The sequence below is a fragment of the Phymastichus coffea genome, unplaced genomic scaffold (genome assembly GCF_024137745.1).
Source record: "Phymastichus coffea isolate CEN01 unplaced genomic scaffold, Cenicafe_Pcof_1.1 PCOF00027, whole genome shotgun sequence".
NCBI classification, from domain to species: Eukaryota; Metazoa; Arthropoda; class Insecta; order Hymenoptera; family Eulophidae; genus Phymastichus; species Phymastichus coffea.
In genome coordinates this window covers 1,535,817-1,553,085 of record NW_026706838.1, presented here as the reverse complement: position 1 = coordinate 1,553,085, position 17,269 = coordinate 1,535,817, and the positions used below count along the sequence as shown (strand labels likewise).

The following is a 17,269-nucleotide window of genomic DNA, read 5'->3' as shown; positions in this document are numbered from 1 at the left end:
AAGTTATTGTTTCAGATGTCGGATAACTTCTAAGAATAGGTCGAGCATCACCACGTAAGCACGAACCTAAAACTACCATCTTTTTATCATCTGTCCAACGATTAGCTTTTGAAATAAGCTCAAACTGACACAAAAATTCGCAAAGTGGTGCTGAACCATCGTATGTATCGACTTTTAGAGTGTAACCTATCCCTAGATCTGTGAGTGGAATCGGTGTATTCGTTGCTGGATATGCTTGCGCGAGGTTGGGTTGAGCATGTGACAAAATACGTGTGTTTGTGAGGTTAGAAGGATAGCGACTTAGCTGGTTGACTTCCTGACGAAGTCGGTTGAACTCTCGACGAAGCTCAGAGAAGTCTGTATTACGCGCGCGCAGCTTGTTACGAGACTCTGCTCTTGGCTGGCCTGTAGCTGTAGCGCCTTTTCAAGTTCACAGCGTTGAGCTTTTTCAGCATCCAGCTGAGCGCGCAATGTTGTCACTTCTTGAAGAAGATCATCGGACATTGCTCGCGACTCGCTCAACGACAGCAATGCCTCTTGCAGAGCCGAATTAGCGGTCGATGCAACAGCAGGAAGTACAGGGTGCAGTGCAGGAGTATCTGAAGGGCCACTTAAATTCGGAAAAAATAAATTAGTACCTGTATGTTGGGTTATGTCTGTGACATCCGATTGTTGTTCGAAATGTCCTTGTGTATTAGTGGCGATATCAGAGGCAGCAGCTATTGCAGCAGCAACCGAAGCGGCATCAGCAATATTCGTCGTAATTGTATTAGCGCTTGCCGTTGCCTGCGCTCTTGTCCTCGGTGGTGTCCGGTGTGTAGACATAGTTGAGATTCAAACTTAATAGAAGAAACAAATGTCGGATCCCGGCTGAACCCCCAAAATGTTATAAGCACTACTAATTAATGAAATAAAATACAACGATATGTAAAAGAAACTAAAACTTGTATTAGAATCGTTGAAAATAGCGTGTGTATATAATATCAGCTCATGAACACAACTAACTAACTAATAATAATACAGATTACTTAGCAACCAAACAATCACTTAGTAACCAACAAATTGGAACGTATCGAATATACTACAATATCTTGTTTGTTTTCAGATAAACATAATCCTTAACTTTTGTTCTGTACTTTAGTTTTATTATAGATTAAATAATATTTTTGTAAAATTAGAGTACCACACACACAATTGAATTTAAATAGAATTAGTTTAAATAATTCAAGGTCAAAATAGTACATAGAGGGCCATCTATGTGAAGAAGGCCCAAAGCACTTAAATGAGGCCACTCCCGCACACTCTGCCCCCGGCCAATTAGGGTTCGAATTTCGCTTACGCTTGAGACACTCTCCAAATTTTCCAACCAAGTAAGTTAAGAAAATTTGAGTTCTTCCTGCCCAAAATGACAAAGATTTTCGAGTGGGAGTCTCTTGCGAAAAGCATAAAAGGGAGCTTTTCAAGAAAATTAGGCAGTTATTTTCTAAATTCAGTTCGTGTAACCATTCCAAATCAGTTTGCTGTTTCTCAAAGTTCGTCCAGTTCGAAAGTTCTAGTTATTCTTTCCAGTGTGTGTGTGTGGGAAATTAAGGCAAAAGTAAAGAAAATCAAAATAAATTTTTTTACTCTAACTTCTTTTTACATCCTTTTCTCTCCTTGTTCTTTCCTATTTTAGTTTCGCGGACGGTCTGTCTTTTAGATAGTTACACTCGATTGCCAAGCGTGTGGTCGAGTGCATATTAGATAGGCCCCGCTTTACGTTATTTTATTGCCAAGAGTGTGGTAAAATAACGCGAAGCATTGCTATATTGCCAAGCGTGTGGTATAGTAAAGCTTCGATCCTATGTCGCCGCAAAAAGAATTTCCCACGATAGTGGCCACGCACGTCCCGGTTATTTTCCGTAAGGATAGACCAAAAAAAGTGCGCCTGAGAATTGTTTCGTCAACCGATGTTACAATGATTGTATTAGAGCAAGAGTCAAATTTCATGATAACTTAAAGAGCGTGATGTCACTCTACTTATAAATATGCCAATTTTCATTGTTCAATTAAAATGCGTTATTAAGACTAATTTCAATGAACCAAAGTATTTTTTATATAGATTTTAAGGCATAGATTAAGATTATCATATTTTCAAGAACTTTTAACTATTGAATATTATTGAATTTTAATGTACAAACTTAATTTATTTATTAATTATTTATTATTAATTTTTGTAGTAAAGCGAATATCCTGAGCTCGAGATGACAATCAAAGGAATATGAGTAATTATTCGTTTTATTGATAGCAACTTAGTTACTATTGTTATCAATAAATAAAATGTCAATAATTTATTTAAACAAATAAAAGTATATTAATTGAAAGCGTTAATTTTGTACTTTGTAACGGGATGTATATTTAATGTGCGTGCTATGTCGGGCACGATTTGCGGGCTCGCGTGTGTAGGATTTACTCCCCCGCGGCTTTAGGTTTGCGACACCGCCACCGTGGGCGTTGATTCTTGTGTCGTCGCTCCCAGGGGTTCCTCTTGAGTTGGGCCCTCGAGAGCCTTACGCTGTTGCTGCTGCAGGCTTTTCAGCGTTGCAGCATATCGTCGCCTGCGTGTGACCAATCCGAACCAATAGTCGAAGTCGTCCGGGTGGTGTCCTTAAGCCTCAAACGCGTATAATGCCTGGTGCACGGCGCATTGGAAACAACTGATGGTGGTTCAGTTGATACTTCCTGTAGGCTTTGGGTAATTTCCGGCCACGATCCATGACCGTCTTGAATAGATCGATCGTGGAGAAACTCCGGACGCTAGGTCGCGTTGAAGGCTTCGTCGTCCGTTTGAGTGGACTTCGTGTGGGTTGGTGCACGAGCTGAAATCATCCCCGCGGGCGGCCGTGGTAATGCCGTATCTTCCTCAAGGGATATTTCCACAGATAAAGACGGAGCCTGTGTCTACTCGTCTCCAACCTCGTCGATCTGTACCGTTGACGAGTCCCCGTGGGCTCGTGCCCGTTCCTGCTCCTCCTTCTTTTGAGCTTCACTCACAAGTCGCTTGCTCGAATTACTCGATTGTAATCTTCATCCTGCTATAGTTTTAGATATCAATAAACGTACTTTGTTGATAAATATCGAAGGTAGGCGCCTTCTCGGCTATCCAGGGCCTCCGATCGCAGGGCATCATGCAGTGGTTATTGGTATTTTCGGAGATCACCCCCTCCTTTTTCTCAGAACAGATGGTGGCGAACATGGCGGAGGTTGTTGGTATACTCCTCCTCAGACAGTTTGCACATTCTTGCAGGGTCACCCGCATGTGTCTTTGGGGTTTCGTCGGATGGAACTTAATCAGGCGGATTGGTGTGTGCATGTATAATATTCAGCCTTATACCAAACGCTGAAACCATTTGTAGGGAGTTACTTCCCATTGCTGTGGTTGAGGCCCCCGGATTATACAGAGCTCTAATTTTAAAGTCTCCTATTTAAACTGGTAGCCACTAACGCATCTCTTTCTCTGAGGAGTACTTTGGAACCAACTTTGGAGGAGTTTCGTCGGTTTGTTAATGGCGCAACGTAGCCTTGGCTATCCTGGTTTCATAGGGTAGTGTCGGCGCCATCGGGCTGAACCAACTTGCTCCTCACCGTCAGAAATCCTTCAGGAATCCTGGTCGACGGGTTATTTGTCGTTACCAATGACTCCGAAGGCGTGGGCATGTTTCCTTCCACCACCTCGGCCGGATCATAATCCTGGGTTTTACTATAGTTGACTCTTCTTCTCTACGTGGTCACATTATTATGTAGCTCGTCACAGGCGCTACCACGGCGATCCTTACTCCCGTCACTCAACGCATTTATCAGCGCTTTTTGTGGCAGTAAGGGAGCGTGAGTAACGCAGTGGGTAATCGCCGAACCATTATTCGTCGCGTTTTCAGCACACATACGCGACGACGTCACATCCATAGAGTTTACCGAAGGAGACGGAAGAGTGGGATTCACCCACTCCTTTTTTCGTTTCTCTTATTACATCGAGGACAGTACCTTTTACTGTGCCTCAGCAATCCATACTTAATACATTACTTAATTTAAAAAACATTTTTTTATTTAACTTTATTAGCAGATAAAATACTTAGCACACATTACAAACATTATTAAGCCGATCGAGAAATTCTTTAGCTCGTTATTACGCAATACATTTATCCTACCTATCAGGTGCACTAGCTGTTTGTAAGTGCATCTATTTTTAGTATTTACAAAATTTTAATTTTACTAAACGAGCTTAATTGGGCGCGATCACCAATTTCGCAGATAGAAATTCAAATATAGCTTATTTCTATTATTTAATCAAAATGAAAACAAAGAAATTTGTGTCTTTGCAGTATTTACATTTTAAGTCGTCCAATGTAACCGATAGCACTGCGAGGTGACAACGTATTATTTGAGTGTGAATGTTTAGCTGCTCCCATGAGCACAGGTTAGCGCACGTAGCCGACTCGTGTCGCCGATATTGAAAAATTGTACACAAATAATTTTATCGGCGTTCGCGGTTTGATTTGGCTGGCGCTGTGCTTGTTTTTATTTTGAATGTTGTCGGTGTTAGTATTTTCCCGAGGTCAACGGGTACAATATTAGTTAGTATCCGACAACATTCAAACCGTATTGGTAATTGCGCGTTTGATTTTCAAAAATTTCTTATTCGTACTCGCATACGCCTATTGTAGTAGTATGCCCTTTTCTTCTCTCAGCTTTTGTCCCTCACAAAACGGTTGCACACTTTTAAAACGTGGGAAAACATTTGCGCTCCGTAAAGGCCACCACAGTCCGCCGCGAGTAGCTATCATAGACTCTGCTCTTTTCACTATGTCTATCTCAATCTTCCCGCGCAGAGCGCGTCCTCAACTCATGTCCGGCAGGTGCTGCCCCTCGCGGGCAGTCGTCCTGACAAGATGAGAGCGCGGATATAACGTTCATCGTTACAACTTACTGACAAAATTGTTAGAATTGATAATTTTTAATTAGCCGATTTTATATTTACATTATAAGATATAGAAAACATAAATTAATTATTATTCAAATATTATTAAACAATTTAAGTATTTCTTATTGGTAATGATATCTATAAGTGATGTAATTTTTCTATTTAAAAAATTTGAATTATTTTATTGTAAAATTTGCGCTATTGAATTAACTAACTTTATGAGTTAATAACTTTTACCTACTATTTTTGCGATAAGTGAAAATTATGCTTAAATTAATTATCTATTTTACATTCTGTATTTTTTAGACTATTTAAATTTTTTTAGCGCTGTCAATTTTATTGTAAATAAGAGAACATGATTTTGCACATTTGCAGAAAAAGCGTGAAAAAGGCTATCTTGCGTAAAAGGGCCTCTAAAATAGAAGACTCCATTTTGTACAGGTGAGAAGTATTCTCTCTTAACCTTGCAAAGTGAGCACTTAAAATTGAATAAACTTGGCTGCTTTTGCCTAAGTTATTTCTCTCTTGTGATTAGCTAAGCAAGCTTTACCTCTCCTATTGTGATTTATGCTCGACTCATAGAACACTTCGCGCTATGAGGAACTTGGGCTGAATCACATCCTTTTTCAGAGAAAGACTTAGGCTCTGCTTATGGAACACTTCCTACCATAAGAAACTAGGGTAAAATTTATCTTTAATTTCATTCCGTACAATCATATATATTTCATTGCATAAGTTTAATTTAAAAATTTAATGTTAATATAATTACTTCAATTTCAAACGAATTCTTACTCAATTACGTGACAAACCACGAGTGTACGAACTAAATACAAATAATAGGTAATAAGTAACATCACTTATGATTTTAAACTTAAACTTAATATTACATACAGGAAAAGAAATAAATTTATAGATAGCAGTAATATTGTGAATAAACAAAATTTAATTCAAGAATCTGAAAATTTTGCGTCAAAAGTTGAATCTGATATATCTGCAATAGAAGTCGCCAATATTTAGAATTCAGACTAATCCGGGTTCAATATTAAAGTATTTGCTAGCCGTACTTTAATATTGGGAGAAATTGCTAAAGTTGTATGTACAGCATAATTTTTTAACTCATTGACGCATATTTACACAATATAACCGATCGTTTAAGCAGGTGTATTAAAAATCCCATTATTGATTACCACAAAAAAATGGTCTGTACGTTTAAGAAAATTTACATATGTCTATGAATTTTAATTTACTGTATGTGAATCTTCCGTCAGAATTAATCGATCTCTTCAAATTTTTCGGCAAAATCGAAAAATAGCTCAAAATAGTGAAAAATGCGGAAAAATATATTTATCGAGTAACAACATGCCGTATAGATTTTTTTTACCTAGAGCAAACATTCTTCTGACGTATTTTGAGTTTCTGAATATATATCTTAACTCCATTTTGCTGAAGAAAAAGTATTAAATATTCAAAAAAATAAAATCTGGAAAAAGATAGAGTTTACAGCTACATTTTCTCTTATAACGTACTTTTTTCTCATCGATTGATTTAGGAAGTAAATTTCTCTTTTTTTTTCTACTGCGAGGGTAAACGTCGAATTAGCGCTAATAGCCTAACCTAGTGGCTGCCTGCGGGGGCAGCACTTACCGGTAGACGAAAAATGTAATGAGGGAATTCGGCACACGACGACGCGGAACGCGCGCGATTGAAAACGAATTAGTACAGGGCTAATTACCGATACGAGGAGCGACGAATATAGGTTCAGCCGCCGTTTCACGAGACACGATAAATTAGAAGCGAGATCGAAGTCCTCCGATTGCAGGTGATTTTGTTGTTGCCGAGACGCCCAGAGAGAGCTGACCTGAGCCTGCAGACGCGGTGTTTTCGCCTGTTACCACAAGTGTGTGTGTGTGGGGTTTTTCGCCATCGAAGGCGAAACCGTGCGCGCGTGAGTTCACGACCTACAAAAAAAAGGGGAACAATAGACTTTGCCCGAACGCGCTGTGTGTGCTGAATTTCGTTCGCTGCCGAACACTCGTCATTAAGGTAAGCGGCCAGCTTGATCCCGCGACCGCGATTGCATGTCTGTTAATCAATTTTCCGTACTCGAAGTAAAGCGTGCATGTAACATCTCGGCAAACAAAGAGCGGCGAGCGATCCGACACTGCATGTTGTTGTCGTGCGCGCTAATGTAAACAAACGCGCGGGCCGAATCTAATGTAATATTGAGAGATAATAAAAGTTCTCGTCTGTGACATTTACAGTATTTTTGAAGTGTTCTTTTCGTATTTGTAGTTAGTTTGGTTGACTGACTCCTGTTCCCTCTTGCTCTCCGACTTGCGTATTTAACATAGGTAATTACGTGTGCTTTTTGATACGATTACGCGGATAAAATTAATTAAACGGTATTAACCCCGTTACACTACTTTCTCAAGTTTTTTCTCTTTTCAAGATCCAACATAAATCTGCCATCATGTTGACGTCCTATCTACCTTCATATCGTTTTTCCATTCCACTAATATCTGGTAGAATTGCTTTCTTTACTCTTAAATAAAATCTCATAGATTTTTAGGGAAGTAGTGTAGGTGTGAATGTAAAAAGTGTACTTTGCGTTCCATCATACAACTTAACTCTTTAAAATTTTTCAATAACCGTCCACTAAATCCTGGTAATTTTCAAGCTATCCATTTTCTAAAAATTTCTAAAAGACGTTCTTAAAATTTAACCATGCTGTTCTTTCTTCGGCATCCATTTTTGCAACTAACTTTCCACTGTGAAAGAGAGTTCGAATTTGCGAACCATAAAAAATACCTTCTTTCAACTTTGCCTTACTTATCGCTGGAAATTTTTTATCTAAATATTAAATACAATCACTTTCTTTGTCTACAGCTTCGACGAATTGTTTAATGGGGCTAAGTTTAATATATAGTGGCGGAAGTAGTTATTTCGAGGGATCGATTAATAGTGTGCATCATAAGTTCTTCGATTCTAGATTGAACTCGCTTCTTTTTGGCCAATTTTTCTTAATGTTACGAATAATCATGTTCTGCTACCCTATAAACATTAGAAGCAGTGAGTTTTTATGAAACCGGTTTGTTGGGCTAGAATTGATGTTGTAATTTCCAGATTATGGTATCATTTCCATTGAACTATTGGAATCATCTTGAAATTATTTCTATTATGGAGCAATACAGATTTGAAACTTCTTTTCTATAAGTCAATAAATAGTCTTAATTCTTCGTCTTTATAAGTATTTGGCTATAATTCATTAATCAATCCTTTTACATCTGAACATTATACTAAATAATTTTTTTTGGTATACATTTTTTCGTAATTTTCTACTTTTTTATGTAGATTTTCGACTTTTCCGGATTTTAAGCAGTGATATGCAAATAGATAGAGCAAAATGGAAATCATATTCAGATTCATCGACTCAAAATACATTAGAAACATACTTGTTTTAGGCAAAAAAAAATTTGTACGGCATATTGTCACTCTATAAAAAGTTATTTTTTCGCATTTTTTCATTATTTTGAGCTATTTTTCGATTTTGCCAAAAAATTTAGGGATGTACAATCAATGCAGACATAGATTCAAATCCAGTGAGTCAAAATACATAGAGATATATGAGTCTTCTTAAAAATATAGACTAGTATTTTTTGTTTGCCGGTGTTGTTTTAAAAGAATATGAAAGAAAATTCGAACCTACAGTTCTAACGAGAACAAGCGTTGTTCGCGGCGAATCCGCTCCCTTATTTTTACAATCACGCGTTCTCTCGCTTCACCTTTTACTTTTATTTCTCGCAGCAAATCACTTTTTTCAAAATACGTGCTTATTCTCGAATTGCGCTGGGGATTCCCCAAAAACTTTCACTAAATGTGCTCATTGTTTTCATCGTACTCTACTTGCAACCGTAGATATTCCGTTTGCTACCTTAGTTTAGGACGAGTTATAAATTGTCTCGGTTCAGAGGAAAAAACTCTCGTAAACCTTCCAAAACACCGTTATGCTCATCCCATCATAAACGAGTTCAGCAAGTCCGGGTTTTCCCTATTTGCCCGGGCCGCTCCGCCCGCAGCGTTGGGCAATAAAAAAGGGGACTCTCTCTCTCTCGCTCGCCGCTGGCCCTCGAGTTGCCGAATTCCGCGCGGACTCTCTTCGCTACGCTTCCGCTAATCTCTGATTGGATCCTGCGAAAGGGACCCAAAAAGAGAGGGTAGTTTTCCCGCCTTTCCGCGCTTTTCGCCATAGTGGCATTCCCAAGAAGACGCCACGTCAGAACTTAGTCTGGAAAAAGAGTTCGACCGGAACGGTAGCCAACTATTACGCTCCTTCTCGTGCGCAGCCCTTTTTCCGCAGTCATACCGACGCGCGATCGCTAACACATTTGTGTCGCGCCGTCTTCGACCGTTTATATTCTTGTGTGTGCTCGCGTGCTTCGAGCAAAACTCGTGTGTTGTACCGCAGTGTGTGTACCCTTTTGACGACCACCGCAAAGAGACTAGCGACGAATCAACTCGCTGCGCTAGTAGAGGCGACTTCAGTTTCCTCTGGGGTGCTGTCAAACCCCGCGCCCTCAGATCGGCAACTCGGTGACATAGCAGTAAGGGCTGTACCCGTGTCCAAGGCATTGGAGCTGCATGCACCTTTCCTACCTGGCAGCACCTTCTCCCTTCGCTCGCTCAATCATTGTGTGTGTGTGCGTCGTCCAAAGGTAAAAGAGCTCTCGAATTCTAATAAGTGAATGGCCATTCCACCGCAACGTTTGTAAAGGCTCTGCGAGCCTTATCACTTCGCATCAGCGTAATACATTTGCTTACTCACTCACCCTAGTAATAATAATAGTGCATTATTTTGTAATTCTAATCCCTTATCAATAACTGTATTTATAATTTGCTTCGTCTTTGCGGCTTTTTTCCTTCTCACTTTGAGGAGGTTTTTTTATGCCATTAAACGAAATCAATTAACTCAAATCTTATCCTATCATTTAGCACAACCCATACACGCTGCCTTACCTCACCTAATCTCATCATCATTAAATTAATTTTATTTATTACGTCCTTCGCAAACAAGCGTTGTGCTTGTTTTCGTCAGTATTTTTTCCCATTTTCCCCTCTCTCGGCAAGGCACGGTGGCCAGCTTTGGGTACATTTAAGAATGCGCGTAATGCATAGCCTTTGTTTTCCAGCCAACGAAGATCACCGAGCGAGGCCGAGCCGGCCCGAAGCCGTTTAAGTGGACGACGCTAAGTGTGAGAAAGAGAGAGAGGAGCGTCTGTGCCCAACGCAGGTTAGGCTGGCGCGCGACGCGGAACCAATTAGCGCTTTAGTCGCACGCCACTTAATAAGTAGGTCGAGTGGGAAGAATAAAAAAAGTTAGGAAGCTGTTAATTGCGGAAACGAGTGGGTAAACGGTGAGAAGTCGGTCAGCAGTGTTAAGAGGCAGAAGTCAGTCAGCCGAAAACGTACATGCCACCCCAAGGAGCTGAGACGAAAAGCTAAGGAGACAAAGGACTAGTGGCCTTTACTAGCATCTCTGCGAGGGACGATATCTGGAAGGTCGGCTAGGAGTCACCCAGCGGCGGCCAGCAATACCATCCGCAGGGCGCAACCAGTCCTTCCCAAAGTTCCACACAGCAAAGGTCAAGGCCCTCTTTTATTCTTTCTTTTTCTCTTTCTCTTTGGTGGCACAGTGAGTGTGTGTAAAAGTCAAGTAGGTGGCAAGGCGTTAGCGCGCTGTCTACCTGCTTGTAATTACTCGGCGGAGCGTACCTTCAAGGCGATCTTTCGACGGGTGGTTTCACTTAGCATAAGTAGAATAAGTCGGTTTATCGCCAAGGCGGTCACCTGGTGGGCGACACGTTCCGTGTTTGTTAATAATTTGTAAACGCGGGTAATTTTAGTTTATTTGTTCTTCCGTTTCTTTTATGTGTAGTATGTGTTAATAACTTCGTTGTGTTCGTTAGTTTAAGGATTTGTAAAGTTTGTGATAATAATAATTCGGTAAACTTATTTAATGGTTTATGAACCGTGATTTCAAAGAATGTTTTTTGACCTTTTCTTTCCCCTCCTTGATTGCTATGAGCGAATGCGCTTCACTTGCCCACGCATGTGTGCGGTCTTGCTGTCTTTCGCGTCTTGACAAGTCCGGATAGGTGGGAAAAACCCAAACCACGGATGAATGCGACGGTCTGTGGCTCACGTATTGAGCGCGGTCACACTCGAGCGTCCGATTGCACACAGACGGTCGAGGGCCACACTGATGCATACTGGAATAACTCCGATTGCTATTCGATCCACTCTTAAAGCCCAAGATAAGGAGGGGCATTTTCTCTCTCTTTGTTTAAGTTTCCCTGATTGGCTGGCTCTGATGAGACCATATCGTGCCAGTTTTCGGCTCTAGGGGTTGACAGCCTAATTCAGCAGAGTTCTTCCTCACTCTGCATCGAGTGCAGATCGTTGCGTTCAGTTAGTTCCTATCGTTGTGTGCACTTCATTGTTCTATTCAGGTGTTGTATACCGAGCGCCTTAGTGTATAAGTGCTATTATTGCGTTGCATTGAGCAACTGGTATGCGGGTATCTGTATGTGTCTTTCTCTCCCTTCCGCCGGTGACCGCTTCAAAATGGCTACGGCAACCATCGGTCTAGCTGAGAGTACGTGCGGTACTTTCTGAGACGTCTCCGAACCCTGAGCAGCCCGATCAACGGCACTCGGCCCACCTCGAATACTAGGATTCGCATAGTGCGGGCCGTGCCCGTGACTAAGACGGTTGGCACTACGCTTTTCCAGGAGACGTCTTCCTTCTCGCACGAGTCATGCATGCGGCATCGCTCGGTCAGCGTTTCGTTTAGTGAATAACCATTCATGTAAGTTTATCGTTTAGCTGTTTAAAGTTTATGCAAGCCATCTGTAAGTAGCGCAACAAATAGTAGCTTCTCTTGTATTTATAAATCCATTATACGAGTGGCCGTTTAAATGGCTTTTCTCCCACTCACGACTGCGGTTTTTTACGCCGGCTAAGCGTCATTTCTCTGTATCTTTCTTTTATTAAAATAATCTTTATTTACAACCTCACACGCCCACTTACTTCAATAACTTACCCTTGCCTCCCCCTTTATTTCAACTAATTAGAGAGAGAGAGAGAGAGAGAGAGAGAGAGAGAGATGGAGAGAGAGAGAGAGAGAGAGAGATGGAGAGAGAGATAGAGAGAGAGAGAGAGAGATATATTGATATTGATATTAACTTTATTAAACCGTCGGGTATGACCCTGTATGGTTGTATGATATACATGCGATTCAAGTATTACAGTGGCTATATGATAATAGCAGTATATTAACGATGACATAAGAAAATTCTTGTTTATGTAATATAATAGAAACAGGAAGAAATGAAAACGCATGAATTATAAGAATATTTAAGAGCCGCTCGTGTGTGTACAAAATAAGTCGCATTATTATTAAGTAGTCTTATGAGCTAATGGATTAAACTAGAATGACAAACGCGTACTATTATGATCGCTGTACAATACACGCAAGTGCACAAAGTAAGGTGATTAAAACCAAAAGCTAAATATTATTGGCGAAATCATATCGAAGATAACGACCCGGTACCAATAGGTCGGCCGATGTATTCGTGAACGCGGCAACATGAAAGGGATAATGAGCCTCGGGTAGCAATGAAAAGGCAGGGATATTTACCATGTGCTCGTTTATAAGCTTTTGATTGTATCTCTCATACTCCCTGGCTTTGAACTTTTGGAGCTCAAGAAGTTGCATAAGCTTGAAGAGCCAGTGCCTCAGTTCTTGCTGCCTGTCAGCAGATATGGACGTGACCGATAGCTGATTAAGGAAGTTCATTCCACGGATAGCGAATGAGCGTTTCCAGGTTTCTGTACGTGGAGCGCGGAAGTGCTGGCCGGTTTCTTGTAGATCTACTATTGATGATTTGCTCATCAAGAAGAGACAAGTTAGTTACGAGATAAGCGGGCGCACTGTCACAAGCGACCTTGTACAGGAGTCTGGCGAGAGCGATGTTACGCATGGAGGCAAGTGAGAGCCAGTTGAATTTCAACCGGTGGAATGAAACATGTGTTGAGAGGTCATTTGTTGGGATATATGGAATGTACCCAGCAACAAACCGGACGCAGGCGTTTTGTGCGACCTGAAGATCAGATGAGCGCTCTTTATCAAGGTCCATAAAAACAACCGAGGCGTAGTTGAAGATTGGAAATACAAGAGTTCCGACCAAGTGTTTCTTCATGTTCAAAGACATAGATTTCCGGTGGAATTTTAGAGAAGACAGAGATGAACCTTTCGAATGATATCGGAAGTGTGATACTTCTATTTGGAGAGTGGAGGACAAAGTAACCCCAAGACTTTTGGCTGTGTTTGAGAATGGAATCGGTATGCCGTTTATCACAAATTGTGGCAGAATAGCAAAGTTAATCTCTGCAATATATGCCTCACTGCCAATAATCATAGCTTTAGTTTTGGTTAGGTTGATGTCGAAGCAGTGTGCTGCTGCTCAGTCGGCGACCGCCTGTGCATCAATCTGGGCTTGATGTAGGCCCATCTTGAGGTCATGGGGTGAGCAATGGACATAAATTTGCGTGTCATCAGCATAGATGATATGCTTAGCAAACTGAAGTACTTTCGGTAGGTCGTTTATATAGATTGCGAAGAGCAGAGGTCCTAAGACGCTACCCTGGGGAACGCCAGAGGTAGCGCGAAGCCATTGAGTGAATGAGCCATTTTCCTCTATTACTGAATGAGTCCGATCGGCTAAATAGTTGAAGAACCAGGTAAGAGAGCTATCAGAGACATTGATAGCGCGGAGTTTCTTCAGGAGAAGAGTATGGGAGATGCAATCAAAAGCTTTCGAGAAGTCAAATAGGACCAAGATGGTAACTTTACGCTTCTCGATCGCAAGTCTCACGTCGTCAAGCAGTCCAAGTAGCGCCGTCTCCGTGGAATGACCTTTGCGAAAACCGGTTTGGCGCGAATCGAGTAGCTTGTTCACCTCAAGGAAAGATGAGACCTGGCGATGTACGAGCGGCTCGAACACTTTGGAGGGCTCACAAAGCTTGGCAATCGGCCTGACATCGGAAAGCATTAAAGGCGTTTTAGTCTTGGATAGCGGAGTAATCAGGGTCCTTTTCCAGAATGGCGGGTAAAATAAGCTTTCAATGGACTGATTATATAATGCTGTGAGGTGTAGGATAACGGAGTCCTATACAAGCGACAGCATATGCAGTGAGAGACCATCCTCTCCTTTCGATTTAGAGTTAGCATCATCAAGCGCTGCCCTGACTTGTTTCACTGTTACAGGTTGAAGTTTGAATGATGGGTACGAAAACCAGCGCACGGGCGCCGTGCCGATGATGTTGGTGAGATCATCTTGAGTTATTGGAGGGCAGCGATTTACGATGTTGGCACAATGAACATTGAGAGCTTGCGGTGAGAAAAAAAGGAATGGCGATGGGAAGTCTCTGTGAGAGATGCCGATATTGCGTAATTCTCGCCATTTATTTTTCGGATCGGGAGCGCTTCGGAGCTTTCGAGCGATGTAAGCATTCTTAGCAGTGTCGAGCTCATTCGATACCATGTTTCTCAACTCTTTGTATTTGGCAGCATCGCCTGGGAATGATTTATAACGGGTGCGCTTGAAAGCAGAGTCACGTGCTCGCACGTGCGCTCTGATTTGAGGTGAAACCCAGGGCTTTCTTTTGCATGAAAGCTTGACCTCACGAATAGGAGCAAGATAGTCAAAGGCATTTATGATTGCATTCGATAGCATGCGCTCGTGCCAATCAACGTCAGCAAGTGTAATACAGGAGGTGCCACCCGATGAAGTCGGGAGCGGAGCTTGCGGACTCAACGACATGATTAGCTGTGAAGCGAGGGAGTTTAGGGCACATTTATGTCAACTGTATGAAGGCGTCTTGAGTAGATAGTCTTCGAGGAGTTTTGCGGGACAAAGCAGTTAATAGTTAATTCTATTAGATCGTGCCATTCGATGAAAGGAGACTCGGTCTTAGAAAAGGAATGTATGTCCATACTGTGTTTAACGATAAAGAGGTCAAGTGCTGTGTGTGTGATAGTGTCAATGCTGCGTTTGTGACACGTGGGCTCCGTTGATACAGCTACCAGTCCGTGAGACTCGATGAGGTCCTTAAGTGTCCGTGAGTGAGGTAGAGTGTTTGACAGCAAATCGGCATTGTAGTCGCCGATCGCGATGACGTCAGTGTAGTGTGGTAAATAAGAGGATAAGCATTCAAAAAACACCACGGGAGCGAGAGCAGCTGGTCGTCGATAAACAATAGCGAGTAAGAGTGATATGTAATCATTTTTTATTTCAGCGATTATGTACTCCGGAGAGTTACACATGGGATCCGGCGCAGATTTACTAAGAATTTTGACAGAATACATGTCTCTTGCATAAAAGCCAACTCCGCCGCCATCAAGAGTTGCTCGGTCATGCCGATGAAGATTGTAACCGTCAAGCTTTAAATGAGAATCGGGAATGTGATCTTTCAGAAACGTTTCAGTGACGGCGACTACATCGTAATAAAAATCATGCACTCGTGTTTCTAGAAGCGCAAAGTTCGCTGGGCAGTTAAGGCGGTTGATGTTGGAGTGCGCTATGGAAAACGGAAAGAGAGAGGCGGAGTTGTCGATGCGATTGTTGGCCAAGCGTCATGATATGACGTTAGCGGCGGAAACTGAGGCAGTGAAGTTCGCCTGAGAGGAATTGCGGTCGGTCATGGTATTTATTGGTTGCGAGTCTGACGAGATCGCTGGTAGACAATTCGACGATTCAGTTGACTGGGCCCCAATGTTTATGGCGGCACTGGGGCTAGTGTTAGCTATCATATTCTGCAATGAAGTCGATTGAGAAGGAATATTCTGGTCGTATTGCTGGACTAGCTGTTGTTGTTGAAGGAGGTGTTGCTGCTGCTGTGCGAGGAAATGCTGTTGCTGTTGCTGTTGCTGTTGCAGTTGCAGTTGCTGTTGGTTGAGTTGCTGAGGCTGATATTGGAAATGCGAGGTGCGCCGGTAGTTTGGGTTTGGCTGGTACGACGTATTGGGAAGAGGTGGAGCATAGGGGGGCTGGGAGAGTTGCTGACTGAAATTCGGAAGAGCTTTTGGGCCTGTTTGGCGGTTTAGTGTTTTGCGGGGGTTTCTGGGCATCATTACATTCGGTCTATCCTGCTGCTGCGAGTGCGGGGGATGGACATGAAGAGTAGGATTAGTTGACTTGGTGCCGGGTGGATTACTATTTGGAATGGCGTGCCGAGCCTGATCGTATTGGAGCCGGGGAAGATTTGACAGGTCCTCTTCTGCAAGTACGGGAATAAGGTCCAACTGGACAGTCTGGCGTGCGAAAACTCGAAGGTTTCGGACTACAGGACGGGTGTAGCCAAGAGAGTCGGATGCAGCACGTGTTTTGGACAGAAGTTCAAAGACAGGCTTTGAAAATCGGTGACATCGAATATGCGGCGAGGCATGTAGGCAATTATAGTTGTTGACTTATCGACTGCCGCGACAACTTGAGTAGTTCAAGAAAAAGCGTATGTCGCGTCAGCCGACAAGAAAAATTTTTGAGCGATTTGAAAGGCGCGCGCGCACTGGTGCCAACGTGCTAAGCGAAGTTTGCCAACTTGAGTCTATTGCGCAAAAATATTGGCGGTCCTAGCCTTAAATTAATGACACAGCAAAATATGAACATTTCTGACAGAGCAACAATTAAGCATCACAAAACTGTGCTGTTGCACACGACGCATTGCAAGCTCGGGTACTCGCCAATAACAATCAATCACTCACTCTCTCATAGAATTCGCAGTTTTGAAGCGACGATTACGTGCCGGCGGAGACTCAGTGTGTGCAATCCAATGTTGGGAGAGATGTGCATGGAGTTTGTGGTCGGTGCAAGCAAGCGACGTGACAGCGTGGGCGGGATGCAAACGAGGCTCGATGATCGTCAAGATTTGCATGAGATTGCGTGTGAGTGTATGTGTGTGTGTGTGTGTGTGTGTGAGGTCGCTCCGCCGCCGAACGCGAGCCGGAGAGTGATATAGCGTGTAAGAAAGCCTGTAAAATGCAGAGCGAAAAAAAAAGTACGTGTGACGGCACAGAGAGAGAGAGAGAGAGAGAGAGAGAGAGAGAGAGAGAGAGAGAGAGAGAACAAACGCTCGGCGCGAATACAAAATATCATTCGCCATAGACAAAATACTCTCGCTAGTATTTTGTCGCGCATAAAAATGGAGGTGCACCTACCCTGCGGTGCAATTACGGTGATACTGCTGTTGTAATGC

General features: G+C 42.3%; 1 protein-coding gene across 1 annotated transcript in view; it reads right to left on the bottom strand.

Moving 5' to 3' along the window:
- Positions 1–17,269, bottom strand: part of LOC131675621 (UPF0764 protein C16orf89 homolog) — a 498,284-nt gene that overhangs the window by 210,223 nt on the left and 270,792 nt on the right. The window lies entirely within an intron of this gene.